At 36.2% G+C, this 18,743-nt stretch overlaps 1 protein-coding gene and 1 pseudogene across 7 annotated transcripts in view; both read right to left on the bottom strand.

The window, feature by feature from the left end:
- Window positions 1-18,743, bottom strand: part of Ptbp3 (polypyrimidine tract binding protein 3) — a 119,790-nt gene that overhangs the window by 75,739 nt on the left and 25,308 nt on the right. The gene's annotated exons all lie outside the window — the stretch shown is intronic.
- On the bottom strand, window positions 10-17,590 carry LOC147826124 (RNA-binding protein 4 pseudogene; annotated as a pseudogene). The gene has a single exon (XR_015439884.1). The product of XR_015439884.1 is annotated as an RNA-binding protein 4 pseudogene (transcript).

Raw genomic sequence — 18,743 nt, 5'->3', positions numbered from 1 at the left:
CTGAAAAGCAAAATCAATGCCCAGTTAATAAAAAGTCTAAGATAATGGCTTTTAGTTAATACAAAAAATATTCAAAGCTAATATTATTACTTTATTTTAGTATGAAGACATTTAAGGGGAAGTCCTTGAGGATAACAAAATGTAAAGGGTAGCAGTGAACTGTAAAGAAAAATTACAGCATATCCACATGATTCAGTTTTTTTTTAAGTGTCATAACAGATAAAGGAGATTAACCTTACAATTTTTGACCAAATCCAGTACTTTAAGATGTTATATTTGCAATACTGACCTGTATTTAGGTGGTTGCATTCTGACATTGTTTTTATAATATGTATTTACATACAAAATATTTGTGTAGTTCTAAGAATCTTTTTCTTTTTTTCTCTTTCTTTGTACTGGAGATCGAACTCGGGACCTTGCGCTTGCATGGCAGGCATGGTGCCACTGAGCTAAATCCCCAGCCCAACTTTTCATTTTTCTATGTACTTCTTAATACAGAACTCAGACTTTTTTTTTCAGTACTGAGGATTGAATCCAGGGCCTTTCCACTGAGCTATATCCCCAACCTTCTCTATTTTGAGACAAAGTCTAAATTACTAAATTGTTCCAGTTGGGCTCAAACTTGAGATCTTCCTGCCTCAACCTTCCAGAGGGCTGGGATTACAGGCCTGTGCCACCAAGCCTGGCTTACAGTTTATTTCTATGCTGATCAAATTATAATCGTTGAGTTTTCATCTATTAATCTTAATACATTTTTATTACTCCCCCCACCCCACCCCATACCGGGGATTGAATGCAAGACCTTGTGCTTGCCAGGCAAGCACAGCACCACTGAGCTACATCCCTAGCCCTATATATATTTCTTATCATTTAATGTATACTATTTCTTAACTACAATTTAAATAATTCACTCTTTCAGGTAAGAAGTTTGACCTAATTCCAAATCTGAACTGTCAATACTAAAAGATGTCAGATATAATAATAAAAAATATGGAATACAAGGTCAAAACAAACCTATTTCTAATGGCACTATTTGTTCAGCTTGATCAATTTTTAAGAACAAGTATTTTGGTCCACTGGATAATAAAACTTAATATCCAACCACTCTTACAAATATTAGAAGGGAAATAGTGCTACAACATGCTTAGGTGTAAGTAAACATTCTGGAGAGAACTAGTTCAGACTGCTGAAGAAAAACCACCAATGTGTTTCCATAGAATTATAATTATTTAAACAATTAAGCATCCAGAAATTACTCCCCTTGTATATTCACCAGAAATGTATTAGAAACACCTTAGCACAAAAGGAAAGAAAGAACTGAGTAATAATGGAAGATGAATATAAACTCTCCAAAAGATTAAGATGAAGGTCTCACTTGAAGCATAGGTCTTTCTATTAATTTCTGAAATGTACGTACTATCAGGTTTTGTAGCTTGATAATTAAAGGCCAACCTTTGTAGCTCACTTTCTACCTGCAGCTATAGAAAGGTAAATTTTTGTAATTTTAAATACAGTAAAAATTAAATTATGCCCAACATGGTTTTTAGCAATCTGCTAAAATAAGAGTATAAATATAGGGCAAGGGATTTAGCTCCATGGTGCTGTGCTGGCCTCACAAGCACAAGGTCCTGAGTTTGATCCCCAGTACCGGTAAAAAAAAACAAGACTAAAAATATAAAAACATATTTTCTACTTTTGTTCAATTCAATATCAACATGTTTCTCTAAAAATGAAGTTAGTTTGGTCTTAGAGACCATTTCAATTCTTTTTAGACTTGCAGGGGTATGTTAAAATGTCAACAAAACATCAGTTCTAGATTGACTATAGACTGAAATGTAAAGCCAAAACAATAAGGATTCTAGAAGATAATGTAAAGAAGTGAGCTGCTTCATAGTTCTGGAGTAGGAAGAGTAATAAAACAAGAAGTACAACTATAAAGGAAAGATGCAGATAAACTAGGTATTAGGATTTTATTTAACATAAGACATTATTTGGAGAAAATATCTGTGATACATATAACCAACAAGGGATTATACTCAGAGCTTACTAAGTAAAAGAAAAAGGGAAAAGGAAAAACAAAATACTGGAAATAATCAAAAGTCAAGATAACAGGAAATAAGAAATTCAAAAAGCCACCTCACAAATAAAGTGGAAAAATTCAATACTGTTGCAGAGTATGTACTTCTCCTTTCCTGAGAAAGGATTATTCACCCCTATTCATGGCCATGTGACTTCCAATGTCACTGAAAAAGAGGGTAACTTCCTGTCTCATAGACCTACAGTAGTTTTATGATGTTTTGGCCTATGAAATATGAACAGACATGGCCTATACTTAAACCAAGCAAAAGCTTCAAAGATCAGTCATTTCTGCCAGTTGTGTTTCTACTTTTGATTATTTTGCTCTGGAACATTAGAAGAACATGTCCCATATCAAGTGTATCTCTGTAACAGCTATCAACACCATAAGTAAACATGAAATGTTTTTTCTAAGACATGTATAAAAGACTAATATGAAGCCAACATAGGAAAATACACTTTTAATATAAACAACCATCGTGGACTGTAGAATACATGAATAATTTTTGTAAATGCATGCAATGATTACATAGTAGTGCGAATGAACTTACTCCACAAAATAGGTGAAATCTCACAAACATTAAAATGTCAGTCACAAAAACTACATGTTGTATTATTGCATTTAGTAGTACAAGACAGTCAAAGATAAACTATACATACAAAAGAAGGAAATTTCTTCACACTATATATATAAATTAATTCTAATTAATTCTAAAATTAAACTATTAAGGAACAGGAGTAAATCTTCATGACCTTTCTCAAAGGGGTAAAGGGATCAAGAGATGGAGGGAGAATGGTGGGGAAGAAAGGGAAAAGGGATGAAAAAGAAATTAAAATGCGTTACGTACATATGCCAACTCCAAAGTGGGGGGGGGGGTCGAGAGATGGATGGAGGAGGGAAGGAAGGGAAAGGAGATGAAAAAAGTTACTAAGGTGTATCATGTACATGTACCAATTTCCTACGAGAAACGTAAACATTATGGCTATAAACATGTACTAATAAAATGATCTGGAAAAAAATGATTTCAAGACATAAAAAACAAATGACAAAGGATAAATGTTGATCAACTGTACTGTTTAAAAACTTTTAAACTTTAAAGTAAGATAGTCAAAGACCATAAGGACAGAAGACAAATTCCGGGGCCTTTAACCTGCAACTCATTAAAAGCATGCTATAGCTGGGTGAGGTAATGTCTGCAATCCCAGCACTGGAGGCTGAGGCAGAAAAATCATCACTTCAAGTCCAGCCTAGGCAACTTAGCAAGACCCTCTCTCAAAATAAAAAAATAAAAATAAAAACAAAAGGGCTGGAGATGTAGCTCAGTCTATAGCCCTGAGTTCAATCCCCAGTGTATTTTTTAAAAAGGCATGACTTGTGTTTTCTTCTGAGCCAGTCTGGAACTTCAAAACTGCTTCTGCTAAAGAGTCTCTTTAATGGCACCTACAGATGCCCAATAGGTAACTAAATGCAAAGCAAAGTTTGGCCTTCATTTTGTATCTGTCTCCTATTTCCTTAAAACTTTGGGTCAAATTCTTGCTCAGATCTGTATAGAGAGCGTGGTAAGCATTTAGGGAGTGTCTAAAAGCTAGCAATACAATATTGCTTAATTTACCTAATCTATTTCATCCTCTTTCAAGACTGAGGACATCAACATAAGAGATTTACAGGGCAATCCAACTACTAGTAAGTACCCAGTAATCTCCAGTCATTTCCCTAAACCTCTGAGATCACCCTCAATTCCAGCAGAGGCTTGCTCAAAATCAAGACTTTCCCAAGCAGAAACAATTATCTCATGAAGAAGGGATTAAGTGATAAGGACCTCTCCAGAGCCATTTGCCAAATTGAAACTGGGATAATGATCAAGACCCCAGTTACCACAACTCCTTTAAAGCTGCTCCTTTCTCCTTTGTTGACATGCCAGTCTGATTTCTCTTCATCAGAGCTGTGCCCCTTGGGCTCCTTAAAGTGAAGTCCCCACAGGGTGTCACCACCTATAATTCCAGAAGGCTAAGGCAGGGGGTGGTAAATTCAAGCACAACATGAGCAACTTAGAGAGACTTTATTTCAAAATGAAAAATAAAACAAGGGCTGGGGATGTAGCTCAGTGCAAAAGGCGTAGGTCCAATCTCGCCTGACAAAAAAAATTGAAGTCCCTTTCCTATTTTCTCTTGCTTTCTAACTCTCCCTAATCAATCAGCCTATGCCTAGTACTGACCTTGTCCTGAAATGTTCTTCTGTGACAATGTTAAGAACATTCCCAGGGCCAAGTCAAAATTCCCATCTCTTTTTTGAGGTCTTCTTTGGACCACATCCAATGACAAAGTGAGATAGGAGACAAGGCTCGACTTAGACTGGCTGGGAAGAGAGGCATAAGATTCCAGCACTGCCTCTCAGGGCCCATATATAGAAGTTCTTGCAGGTTCCCTCAAGATTTAGACTCAAAGAACACAGACACCATAAAGAGCTCACTATCATGGCTTTCTTCACAATAGCCTTCCTGTGCCCTCCAGGGTGTACTTTTATCTTGCTTTTTCCTCTTTTACTCAGCCCAAGCTCACTCTGCAGAGCCTTTCTTCCTCGCTCTTCATTTTTACTTTTTCAAGTAAACTTTGTCACTGGGTTTATTTATTTGCTTGTTTCATTCAATTATTTGTTCAATCCAAGAACCTGGAAACCAAGAGGCGAACAACCCAAAACACAGTAACGTTTATTCAGTGAGCCATTTTTAGAAGGTGAGTACCCAGTAACAAAAGGACAAATGACCAACAGAGAGACTATGAGAAAATATTTGTAAATAGTGTATTTGACAAGGGAACAGTACCTAGGACACCAAAAAAACTGTTAAAACTCAACCGTGAGGGCAGGGGATTTAGTTCAGTGGTTTCACCACCTGCTGCACAAGGACCCCAGTTTGATCCCTGGTTCCCAAAAAAAAAAATTAACCATGAAAGGATAACCTCATTAAAAAATAGGCAAAGGATGTGAATATACATTTATCCAAGAAGATATACATATGATCAATAAGTACATGGTAAGATGTTCCACATAAGCAGTGAGGAAGGAAACGCAAACCTAAAACCACATCAAGAAGATATACATATGACCTCTAAGTGTATCATAAGATGTTTCACATAATTATTGAGGAAGGAAATGTAACCCTAAAACCATGTCAAATAAAAATTAATACCATCATAGGTGAGACTTCCAGGAAAATAGCAGAAAAGTAAGCAACAACAACTCAACCTCTCCAAGATTAAGAATCCAGACACTGGAAAATAACAATTTGGAGAAGAAAAAAAGAGAAGTAGATCCCCAAGAAGTAGGAAGGATCTGACAGGAAAATTAAAACCTACGGGGAAACTGAAAAGACACACTACAGTTTCTCCCTGGCTCCTCGTTTCATGGCCTGTGGGAAAAAGAAACCAAATGTACAAAGTGAAAGCTGGGGACTCCAGTGGGCTTCAGGGAGAAACGCAGTGGTGGAACAGACTGGTGGGTGCTATGATCTGCTCCCATGTGAGCCCTCTGAAAGATAACAGCTCATGAGTGACTCCAGATCAAGCCCCCACCATATCCCTGGAGAGGGTACTTCGTCGGATGCTACTCCAGGTAAGGGTCGACTGTTCAAACCCAGAACTCAGAGCTGCCCCAGGATGGCTTTACTTCAGTGCTCCCAGAGTTACATTTTCACAGTGACTGGGTGAGAGATAGCCACAGTCAAGGGACTGGGCTAGAAAGAGATGCCCTGAGGTGTTTCAGCTAAAGAACAAAGGGCCCTCATAGCCAGAGCAAGAAGCCCCATAACTCCCATGGCCCCCATGGCCAAAGGCCAGGCTCAGCCTGAGATGCTCTGGATTTGAAAGTAATGCCATTGGTACCCTCACCCTTACCCTACCACTTGCTGGTACCTGCATGCAGATGATCTAGGGGACGACTGCTTCTTTATCTACCAGCTTTAGCAGAGACATCTCTTGACTTGGACACTGTCCAAAAATTGTAGATCCCAGAAGAAAACCACACTTTCAAAATCAGAGAGAAAATTTCTTTTGTTTGGGTTTGGTTTGGTTTTACTTTTTCTTCTTTCCTATCCTCCTTTCATGTTCACCAATTTATTCATGCTTGGGGAATTTTCTTTGTTTTTTCCTTTCTTCCTATCTTTTTTCCTTACTTTTCCCCCTTCACTTATTCCTCTTCTTGCCTTTTATTTTTCTCTTTAATTTTTTCTCCTCTTTTTATCTTCCTATAATTTCTTTTTTATTCTCCCCTTTTATCTTCTATTTCTCATCAGTTTGTTTCTCTTTTACCTAATTCTATAAACATCATTCTAATCTCAACAGGATCCTTTGTACCACCTCTCTTTCCTTTCTCATATTATAAGAGTTTAAGGTTTTAAATTTTTCCTCTTGCATTCCCCCACTCCCAAACCCTTTATTTTTAATACTATAATCACAAAGTTTTATTAATCTTTCAATAGTTAACTCTGTAAAATTACTTTCACATTATTTTCTACCATTAGTCGAGATACAGCTGTCACATTTAGTACATATTAGCTGTAAACCAATACCTGGATTGTCTTAATGTTTACACCATAATTGTGGGTTTCTCCTCTAGGGTTAAGGATGGTACATAATTGGTTCTTATGGTATGTTAACAGCCAATTTGTCTTGGACAATACTACTGTAGCTGATTTGCTTGACTTTACCAGGGTCACATAACTGTTGCTATTTCTCTGTAAACCAACACTCAGAATACCTTTGTGATATTAACAATATGAGAGTACATTCCCAGAGAACTTGGTGTTTGGCCAAATACACTGCATCTCCCCTCCCAAATTAATGAAAGTTTTCAGATCTTCAGGTTGAGGCAAAGGACTATAGTTAGCAACACTCAAAGTACATCACCAAAAAACAACTATTTAAAGAGATCTGTATGCTAGCAACAAACACTTTATTAGTATCCACAAATGTCAGAACAAAAAGAAAAAAGAAAAGCAACAGAAAGCAAAGAAGTCAAGACAACAAAATGCCTCCTAAAACTCCCAATTCCCCCCAAACCAATCTGGGGGTCATTAAAAGGGAGAATAGCATAAGCCACACCCCTGAATTACCTGAAAGGATAACACAGGTTAGAAAACAGATCAACGAGGTACTCAGGGGGATCATAAAACATATAACTAAACAGATAATGGAAGTAATAACCAAAATGATCTAGGAGCTTTCAGAAAACATGAACAGAAAGCTAGATGAGCTAAATAAAATGATACAAAACATGAATGACCTGTTTATCAAGAATTACAGTCCATGAAAAGTTTCAATCAGAAATCCAGGAGATTTAAAATTATGTTGAAAGTATGGGCAGCAGAAGCAACCAATGTGAGGACAAAATTTCAGAACTAGAAGACAATGATTCCTTCAAAGACCAACTACTCAAAGACACCTTAAAAGCAACCAGAGAACATGAAAACTGGACCCAAAAACTGCTAAATGATGCAAAGAAGACTAATTGAAGAGTAACTGGAAAAACTAAAAAAAAAATTAAGACAATACAAATGGCATGATAAACTTGTTCACATAGTGACAGAAAATTTCTCAAATACAAGGAATGAAATAAAACATACAGATAAATGAGGCATATAGAACCCGAAATAGTCAAACCAAAAGAGAACCTCTCTAGGTCACACTGTATTAAAGCACCAGAAGGCCATCACGAGGACAAAAGCTGTTAAGAGAAAGACAATAGGGGCCAGAGATTTAGCTCAGTGGTTCTGCCACCTGCCTCAAAAGCACAAGGCCCCAAGTTCGATCCCCAGTACCAAAAAAAAAAAAAGAGAGAAAGACAACACATCACACAGGAAGGTAAACCCATTAAAGGCCAGCAGGACTTGAAATGTTTCAAGCCCAAACAAATAACTTCCAACCTTGAGTTTTATATCTTGCAAAACTTTCCTTCAAAGAGAGAAAAAAAAAATTTGATGGAGAAATAAGGTATTTCCACGACAAGGAGCACCTCAAGAAACTTATGACCAAAAACCAACATTACAAAAAATTCTCAAAGATATCCTAGAAAGAGACAATGAAGCCAAAAATGCCAGTAAGTCAAAAAGAATATACAGGGCCGGGGAATTAGCTCAGTTGTTTTGCTTGCTGCGCAAGCACAAGGACCCAAGTTCAATCCCCAGTACCAAAAAAAAAGAATATACCTGGAGGGATGGGCAGCTAAGCAAAAGGGGGGAGTGCACAGACTGGGCTGAGGATTTAACTCAGTGGCACTGCACTGCCACGTAAGCAGAAGGTCCTGAGCTTGATCCCTGGTACCAGAAAAAACAAAAACAAACAAAAACACAGACTGGCAGAATAGGTCAAGAGGCAAAAGCCAATGAATTTATTGCAGTATACAAGAAATATATTTAATTCAAAAAGAAATTCACAGATTAAAAATCAAAGGATAGAAAACAATACTCCATGCAAAAGGAACCTGGAAAAAAAAGCAGAAGTACCATAACTATCCCAATTTCAGACAAAGTGGATTTCAAATCAAAACTGAGCAGAAGAAACAAAAGGTCAACACATATTGGTTAAGGGAAGGGCCTGGGATGTAGCTCAGTGGCACCATGTCTGCCTGGCAAGTGCAAGATCCTGAGTTCGATCCCCAGTACTCAACAAACAAACAAACAAACATACTAGTCGAGGGAACAATTCAACAGGAAGAGATATCAATTACAAGTATATAGCCACCAAATTTTGGCATGCCCAACTTCCTAAAACATATACTAATAGACATGAAAAATCAGATAAACACCAATACAATTATAAATGGGGACCTCAATAACCCACTGTCACAAATAGATCAACCAGATCCCCCCAAAAGCAACAAAGAAATATCAGAGTTGAACCAAACCTTCAAACAAATGGACTTACAGAGTATTCTATCCAATAACAGAATACACATTCTTCTCAGCAGCACATGTGACTTTCTTAAAATGGATCACAGCCTAAACACATGCTTAAGTAAATGCAAAAGAAACCACAGAAACTATGCAAACATGTGGCAATTAAACAATACTCTTAAATAATTAATGGGTCACAGATGAAATTAAGGAAAAATTTAGACAATTCCTACAATCAAACAATAATTCCAATATGACATACTGGAACCTATGGGACACAATAAAAGCAGTCCAAAGAGGGAAGGTTATAGCAGTGAATACACACATCAGAAAAAGAGTGAGTGCAAATAACCTGATGATACACCCTTAAGGTCCTGGCCAAAAAAAAGAAAGAAAGAAAGAAAGAAAGAAAGAAAGAAAGAAAGAAAGAAAGAAAGAAAGAAAGAAAGAAAGAAAGAAAGAAAGAAAGAAAGAAAACAACAATACAAGGCTAGTACAAGGAAAGGAATTATAAAGATCAGAGTAGAAATTAATAAAATAGAGACTAAAAAAATACAAAGAATCAATGACTCAAAGAGATGGTTCTTTAAAAGAACAAAATAGACAAATTCTTAGACAATCTTACCAAATAAAGGAATGAAATGATCCAAATTCATGCAATTTAAAATGAAAAAGGTGAAATCAAAACAGATTCTGCTGAAATCCAGATCATTGGTAACTACTTTGAGAACCTGTACTCTAACAAAACAGAAAATTCAGAAGAAATTGATAGATTACTACATACATATGAACTACCAAAGCTTAACCAAGAAGATATAAAAATCCTGAATAATCCTGTATCAGTCAATGAAATTGAAGAAGAAAAAATAACTATGAAAAGCCCAGGTTCCAATGGATTCACTACTAAATTCTACAAGAACTTTAGAGATCTAATGGCAATACTCCTAAAACATTTTAGTGAAAATGAAAGGGAAGCAGTACTCCCAAAATCATTCCTAGAAGCAAGCATTAACCTGATTCCAAATCCAGAAAAGGACACCCCCAATAAAAAATAGAGAGAGGAGAAAGAGAGACAGAGAGAGAGAAAACTACAGGCCAGCCAATCTTGTAATGAACATAGATGCAAAAATCTTCAATAAGATACTGGCAAAGAGACTAGATAGAGCAAATCATCAAAAAGATCATACATCATGATCAAACAGGATTCATTCTAGGGATGTAGGGATAGTTCAACATAAATGTAATATACCACATAAACAGAAGCAAGCACAAGTCACATGGTCATCTCAATAGACTCAGGGAAGGTGTTTCACAAGATCTAACCATTATTCATGATTAAAAAAAAAAACTCAAGAAAACTTGAAAAGGTGTTTTATTTCAATCTGATAAGACATTTGAGATAAACTAATGTCCAACATCATACTTAATGGAGAGAAACAGAAAGCTTTCTCTCTAAAATCAGGAACAAGACAAGGACATCCACTATGGTCACTCCTGTTCAATATAATTCTCAAAACATAAGCCAGAGCAATTAGACAAGAAAAATAAAAGGGATATGAATAGGAAATGAAGTTAAATTATCATTATTTGGAGATGACATGATCCTTTACATCAAAGACCCCAAAAACTTTATCAAAAGACTCCTAGAATAACCAAATTAAAAAATGAATTTAATAGCACAACAGGATATAAAGTCAACGTTTAAAAATCAATAGTGTTCTTGTATACCAATAATAAACTCATCAGGAGAGAAATTAGAGAAACAATACCTTTTACAATAGGATCAAGAAAAATTAAATACTTAGGAACTAACATCATCAATGAAGTGAATGACATCTACAATGAAAACTACACTGCTCTGATTTTTTTTTTGGTACTGGGGATAGAACTCTGGTCCTTGAGCTTGCGAGGCAGGCGGAACCACTGAGCTAAATCCCTGGCCTAAAACTACACTACTCTGAAAAGGGATACTGAAGAAGGCATCAGAAAAAGGCATCCCTTGTTCCTGGATAAACAGAACCAATGTAGTCAAAATGCCCATACTTCCAAAACTGTTACACAGCTTTAATGTAATCCCAATTAAAATACCAATAGCACTGCTCACTGAATTAGAGAAAGCAATCCTAAAATTCATATGAAACCAGAAGAGCCCTAGAATAGCAAAAGCAATTCGAGCAACAAGGGCAAGGCAGGGGCATCATGATCTCAGACTTCAAGTTATACTATAAAGCTATGGTTATAAAAATAGCATGGTATTGGCAAAAAAAAAAAAAATCAGTCATGCAGATCAATGGAACAGAATAGAGAATCCAGAAACTCCAAGCACACTCAGCTACCTTATCTTTGACAAAGGAGCCAAATACTTTCACTGGAAGAAAGACAGCCTCTTTAACAAATGATGCTGGAAAACTGGCTATCTACTTGTCAAATTCTGAACCTAGAATCATCTTTGTCACCATGCACTAAACTAAAATCAAAATGGATCAAAGATCCAAATATTAAAACAGAAACAATCTGCTGGAAGACAAAATGGGCAAAACTCTCGAAGACACAGGCGCAGGAAAAACCTTTCTAAACAGAACCCTGGTTGCACAAGAAATAATACCAAGAATCAACAAATGGGATCATATTAAATTAAAAAGCTTCTGCATAGCAAAGAAAACCAGCAACAGAGTAAAGAGACAACCTACAGATTGGAAAAAAAATTTTTCCCAGCTAATCCAAGGACAAAAGACTAATATCTAGAATACACAAGGAACTTAAAAAAAAAAAAAGGCTCTCAAGTTTAAATACTCAATTAAAAAATGGATGTAGAAATGAACAGACACTTCTCAGTTAAAGACGTACAAATGGCCACTAAATACATGAAGAAATGTTCAATCAACCCTATTGGCCATTTGAGAAATGCAAATTAAAACAACAATGAGATTCCATCTCACTCCAGAAAGAATGGCTGTCTTCAAGAAATCAAACAATAACAAATGCTGGAGAGGCTGCAGGGGAAAGTAACCTTTCTTCATTGCTGGTAGGATTATAAACTGGTATAATCACTATGGAAATTAGTAGAGATTTCTCAACAAAACTAAAAACAGAAATTCCATTTGACCCAGCTAGTCAATCCCTTCTAGGTATCTTCCCAAAAGTGTTAAAGACATCATATCACAGTGATACATGCATATTTATAGGAACATAATTCATAACAGCTAAATATTGGAAGCAGCCTATATTCCCATCATCATGAATGAATAAAAAAATTGGTATTCATGCACAAACTATTGTGTGTCATAAAGATGGATAAACCTGAGTCATTTGTAGGAAAATGGATGTACCTTGAGATCACAATGTTAAATGATATATATCAGACACACAAGCTTAAATGTGGCATGATTTCTCTTATATAAGAAACCCAATATATAAAGTGCAAAATATATGACAGATAATAGAAAAAGAGAGGGAAAAAGTTATTGTAATCCAGCATGGCCAATGTATCTAAAAGTGTAAAAACCTTGATTTAGTATAATTGTTTTATGTGTTTTATATGTATTTTGTCCTGTTAGTCTGGCACTAAAAAGGAAGTTAACTTTGTAAAGACATAAAATAAATGAATCTGATGTTGACAAAAAAAAAACTTGCTAGAAAAAAAATTAATACCATATTACCATATACCTATTAGAACAACTAAAATAAAAACTAGTGACAAGAAGCTGAGTTTAGTAGCACACACCTGTGATCCTAGCTACTAAGGAGGTTGAGGCAGGAGGATCCCAAGTTCAAGCCAAGCCTGGGCAACTTTGTGAGACTGTCTTAAAATACAAAATAAAACCAAAAAGGGCTTGGGATGTAGCTTGGTGCACAGCCCTGGGTTTAATCTCCAGTACTCTATGCACATGTTTGCATGCACACACACTCACACAATGTTCAAGGCCAGCATGAACAAGTTAGCAAGGCCATGTTTGAAAAATAAGGGATTAGAGATGTAACTCACTGCAAGGCTCTAGATTCAGTCCTCAGTACTGAAAAAATATATATATAAATATTTTAATTTAAAATGCTCTTTCTAAATTGGACCTTCTCAAAGTAATCCTCTATCATGCAATTCTCTCCAAATACATATTTCTTCTGCCTCTTTTAATGCTCTTCTCTTGCTTCAAACACTATCCTTACTATATATCCAGTTCTACATACTAGTATTATGTCCTTAAAATTTTCTACTCCAGGGCCGGGGATTTAGCCTAGTGGTTCCATCACCTGCCTCACAAGTGCGAGGTCCCAAGTTCGATCCCCGGTACCAAAAAAAAAATGTTTGGTCCAAGGATTTCAGTTTTTCACATATAGACAACTATCACAATATCACAATATGTATGCAAAGTTTTTTCTAAGCTACTTTGAGCTCTATTATTGTATCTTATACTAGATTACATTCCACTATAGTGGACTGGTTGTCAGGTACAACATAATGGTTCTTGGCCTTGGTTACGCATTACAATTCCATGTCTAGTTATTTAAAAAAATACTGTATAAAAGGTCCCACCCCAGAGATTCTTAATCTACGGGTTTGGGCTGGGACCTCACCATTTGTGTATTTCCAAAACTCCACAGTTCATTGTAATGTGTAGCCAATCAAAAACTACTATAAACAGGGCCGGGGATTTAGCTCAGTGGTTTTGCCGCCTGCTGCGCAAGCGCAAGGACCCAAGTTCGATCCCCGGTACCAAAAAAAAAACAAACAAAAACTACTATAAACAGATGTTGTGATGAACACAGAAGCAGAAAGTAACAGAATTAAAAATGTACTCTTCTAGCCAGTAATCCCAGCACCATGGGATGCTGAGGCAAGAGGATCTCAAGTTCAAGTCCAGCCTAGGCAAATTAGTAAGAGCCTGTCTCAAAATAAAAAATAAGGCCTGGGGATCTAAAAGGGCTGGAGCTATAGCTCAGAGCAAAGACTTATGGTTTAAACTCCAGTATGGGGCTGGGGGGGTGGGATGTGTAAAATGTACTCTTCAACAGGAAACTAGATACTACAAATGATGTAATCTCTTCAAAGCCTCAGTTTGTCCATCTATAAAATACAAATAACAGTGGTACTTACTTCCATGAGATGCTGAGATTTTTATTTCATATATACACATGTATATGTGTATATGTATATATATGTGTCATTCAACAGTTGAATAAACATTAATAATCACTGTCTTCTTCAAAAGCTACACATAGCAAGTTACATGTACTGAATATAAATCTGAACAGTAATTGCCTAAAGGTCATACCTTTTTTTTCTGCAGTACTAGGGATCAAACCCAAGGCCTTCACATTGAATTATATCCCTTGCCCTTTTTTTCCCCCTAAGTTGAAAAACCAGTGGAAGTTGTGTTCTGGACTTGTGGTAGCTGAGACAGGGTCTGTACTATGTAATTATACACAGAAGCAGCTACAGCTGCCACTGTCTCATAGGACCAGGCAGTACAGCAGCACCTATAGCAGGCATCAGCATTCAGTACACATTGTTGTAATACAATGAATCCCCATAGCTTATGGTGTAAGGTGTACACACTGCTCTATACTGCTCCTTATGTTGCTCGGTCAAGTCTGCCATGTGGCCCAAATGATCTATTGGTTACTCTTTAAACCAGTGCCTCTCTTTCCCACATAGATAGCAGCCACTCTGGTCTCCTGTCCCAGGTGCAGTCCTAAGCTGGCTGGTGAAAAACTGCACATACATTTGTTTGCCTTGAAACTCAGGTGTTATCGAGGCCCCTGATGGCCTCCACTGCATCCTCTGCCAGCTCCATGTATACAAAGGCATAATCTTTCATGATGTCACATTCGATGACTAGACCATATTCCTCAAACTTGGCTCGACGCTCTTTGTTGGTACAGGTGAGACTGATATTGCCCATGTCCAACTTTGCTGAAACTTTGCTCTTATTCTTGTTGGCTTCCACATTGATTATCACTACATGAAGCTTTTAGTGGTACAAGTCACCGGTTGTATTCTCAGCTGCAGTTTTGTCTTCTATGTGCACAAAGCTGTAGTCCTTAATGATGTCACATTCCAGCACCTGTCCATACTGCTCAAAGAACAAGTGGATCTTTTGCTCTATGGCCTCCCTCTCAGGGCAAGTTTCTGATGAACAGCTTCACCATCTCGACCCAGCCACAATGAAATCAACAGGGCCTCTTCCTCACAGTGAGCCTTCTGACAAAAAGCCCCTTTTTAAAATTTTATTTTGAAATAGTGTCAAGTGACTAAGTTGCCCAGGCTGGGATCAAATTTTTGATCCTCCTGCCTAAACTTCCTAGTGTGCTGGGATGACAGGGATGCACCACCATGCCCAGCTGAGAAACAGTCTTTCAACAAGCGAAACCACCTAAATATTTAAAGGAAATACTAGATTATTATCTTAACAAAAAGAATTTTCCTTCTCCGATAAATTGATAATTTTGATAAAATGACCTTAAAAACTGAAAGCAACAGTTTTTATATTTTATGTAACAAACTCTTAAAACATTCATTTCTTAAAGTATCCACTTCTAATTACTAAAGTGATACCTTCTTTTTATAGAATTGTATGGGAAATATACTAAAATTTCACTTATTATTAACCTTTAAGAATAAGGAATGAAGCATATATCTATCTGTGCATTCAGAGTTTTCCTGCAGAATATTGTGATAAGATTTAAGGAAAAGAAGAACTCATTGTTTTCACTATACCCATCTTTTTAAAAACAGCTTTGTATTCTTACCTGGTTATCTCAGAATAAATCTCTAGATGTTAAATGGCAAGATTGAGGGATGGGAATTTAGCTCAGTGGCACCGTGCCTGCCTCAAAAGTGCAAGGTCCTGAGTTCAATCCCCGGTACAAAAAAAAAAAAAGAAAGCAAGATCCATTTTTCATTCTAACTCATGTTAGTACACATTTTATGAAGTTATAATATGAATCTAGGCTCCTCGGTATAATCCTTTTAATTGACACGTTTTTTCTTTGTTGTTACATAGTCTTATCACAATTATTTTAATATATTAATTTTATAATGGCATCCTTAACTGTTCCTTTATTATTAAACACCAATGTTGCTTCCAATTTATTTCTGTAATAATTATTTTAGAATATAGTTTTTCTGATTGTGTATTTTATCCATGGGATAAATGTCCAGAAGTGAAACAGACAACTTTTGTTTATTTGGGGGGGGGTAATTGGGAATTTGGACTGAGCTACATCCTCAGCCCTTTTTATTTTGAGACAAGGTCTCAACTAAGTTGCTAAGCTGTCCAGGCTTTAACTTTCTGTCTTCCTGCCTTAGCCTCCCAAAGCGCTGGGATTACAAGGTATATGCCACACACCTGGCAACTTCTACTTTTGAATGAAAAGTAAAGATGCAAGAGATTACAAATTCCTGTAGAAAAATATAGAGTAACTTCAGGTTACTACTTCTACATTAAGAGTGATTATTAAGAAGCATTTTTATTTATATAGGAGGTCTGGCAAATATTGTTAAAATTAGTACTGGACTACCTCATTTTAATATGACTCAGGATTTGTATAAGTAACATTTTAATCTTGTCCAAAGACAGGTGTACTATGGTTTTTGCCCCTTCCTGGGAGGTGATCTCTAAACCCTTGGAATGTCATGACTGAGAGAGCTGTCTTCATTTAATTTTTTTTCCCTGCCTAGGGGCCTTGGTTCACCCAATCTTTAAAGAGTTGCTATACTAGGAAGATCAACAATATGAATTAGGGTAGGGAGCACTGGGTCATGCCTGGAGGGGCTGGATGGAGCCTTCTGACTAAGATCAGTTATGCTTACATATGGGGGCCCTAAAACAATGAATACCAAAGCTCTAGTGAGCTTTCCTGGTTGACAATACTCCAGGGCTACTGCCACATATGAAATTGGGAAAGTAATGTGTCCATAGGGAGAACACCACAGAATCCCTATGTTTGGTATTTCTGTAACCTCCGCCCTATATGAATCTTCCATTGGCTGATTTTAATCTATACCCTTTCCTGTAGTAATCCATAGTGTAATACCTCTCCATGAGTTCTACATTTGTCTACCAAATTATCAGATCTGTATGGGAGAACAACAGACTTATGTAGGCTATAGGTCTCCCAATTTCATAGTTGGCCTAACTCTTCACAGGGTTAAATGACAAATCAGTAAATGTAATGAAACTATTAATTTGTGTGATGAAACTCCTAAAACTTTATTCTTACCTTGGATTTCTAATAGTCAAAAATTTTTACTCTGAAAATGTGATCAAATATTCAAGTATATAAAAAATCAGGGCCAGGGATTTAGCTCAGTGGTTCTGCTGCTTACCTCACAAGGGCAAGGTCCTGAGTTTGATCCCAGGTACCAAAAAATAAATAAATAAATAAATCAGAAAACTGGGCCGGGGATTTAGCTCAGTGGCACCCCACCTACCTCGCAAGCCCAAGGTCCTGAGTTCAACCCCCCGTACCAAAACCAACCAACAAACAAAAATCAGAAAATTAATTTACTGCCTATTAGAAGGGCAATTAAAGTATAAGATCCCCGGGCTGGGGATTTAGCTCAGTGGCACTGCGCCTGCCTTGAAAGTACAAGATCCTGAGTTCGTTCCCCGGTACCAAAAAAAAAAAAAAAAAGCATATATATATATATATATATATATATATATATATATATATGATCCTGAAGTTGCATGTATGCAAACTCTGCTTTTCATCAGAAATGAGGGTTTATCACTCATCCCATAGAATAAGACATTTCTCAATTATATTACTTTATTTTTTTTCAGCTTTTTAAAAAAATTCTTTTATTGGTACATTTTAGGTATACAATACGTTTACATTTATCATTGGGTGCTTGTACCTGTACATGATATATCTTGGTTCTTATTTTTCCCCCATTACCTGTGCGCCCTTCCCTATTTACATAGATTTCGTTTCCATTTTTTTTCCTTTTCTCATAATTTTTCCTTTCCCTTCTTCCCTTTCCCCTTCCCCTCCCACCACCACTGCATCTTTGGAGCTTTTCCTATTTCAAATTATCAATTATTCATTTTAATCATTTTAATCCTTATTTACACTTTCAGTTTCTCGCACATGTATTTACACATGTGTGTCCTATTTATTTCACTTAAAGAGTATGGCCTCTGGCCGAAGCTCTTTATAGACCGCGTATAAATGTGGAATCACAGACTGTTAAACATTGCCTGTGCTCCACAGTCTTGGAGAATAAAACTTTTTTTGAATTTAAAAAAAAAAAAAAGTATGGTCTCAATATGTATCCATTTAGCTATAAATGACTCTAGTTTCTCTATATTGCTTTTTTAAAAACTGATAATATTTTAACCTAATAATTTCATAATATGATAAACAAAAGAAAAAGAACAAAAGAAGCTTAATTTGAAAATATTATGAAAAAATGTTGATAACCACAATTTACTGGCCAAGCTTCTTCCCAAAAATCAAGAATTCATTTTCAAATTACAGAAAATAAAAATTTTATATTCTAAAGCTTAAATCCCATGAGTCATTACTTTGCAAAATATTAGAAAAAAAGAATTAGCTTTGCACTATTAAACACTTCTTTTAATAAATAAATAAAATCTTTTATTTCCTAAACAAAAAGTCTCCTGAAAATATCTTTATGTATAATTAGGCTATTTCAGCATATAAAACTTAAAAATCTAAAAATTATGCTTAATATTTATATTCTAAATGTCTGGAAGCAATTTTACATAATAGCAAAAAAGAAACAGTGCAAACCTAAATAAAATTTTCTCTCTC

The sequence above is a fragment of the Heterocephalus glaber genome, unplaced genomic scaffold, assembly GCF_053883595.1.
Source record: "Heterocephalus glaber isolate CG9 unplaced genomic scaffold, H.glaber_assembly_v1.0 deba00001479, whole genome shotgun sequence".
NCBI lineage: Eukaryota > Metazoa > Chordata > Mammalia > Rodentia > Bathyergidae > Heterocephalus > Heterocephalus glaber.
Note: the sequence above shows the minus strand (reverse complement) of the source record. Positions and strands in the feature narration are given on the sequence as shown.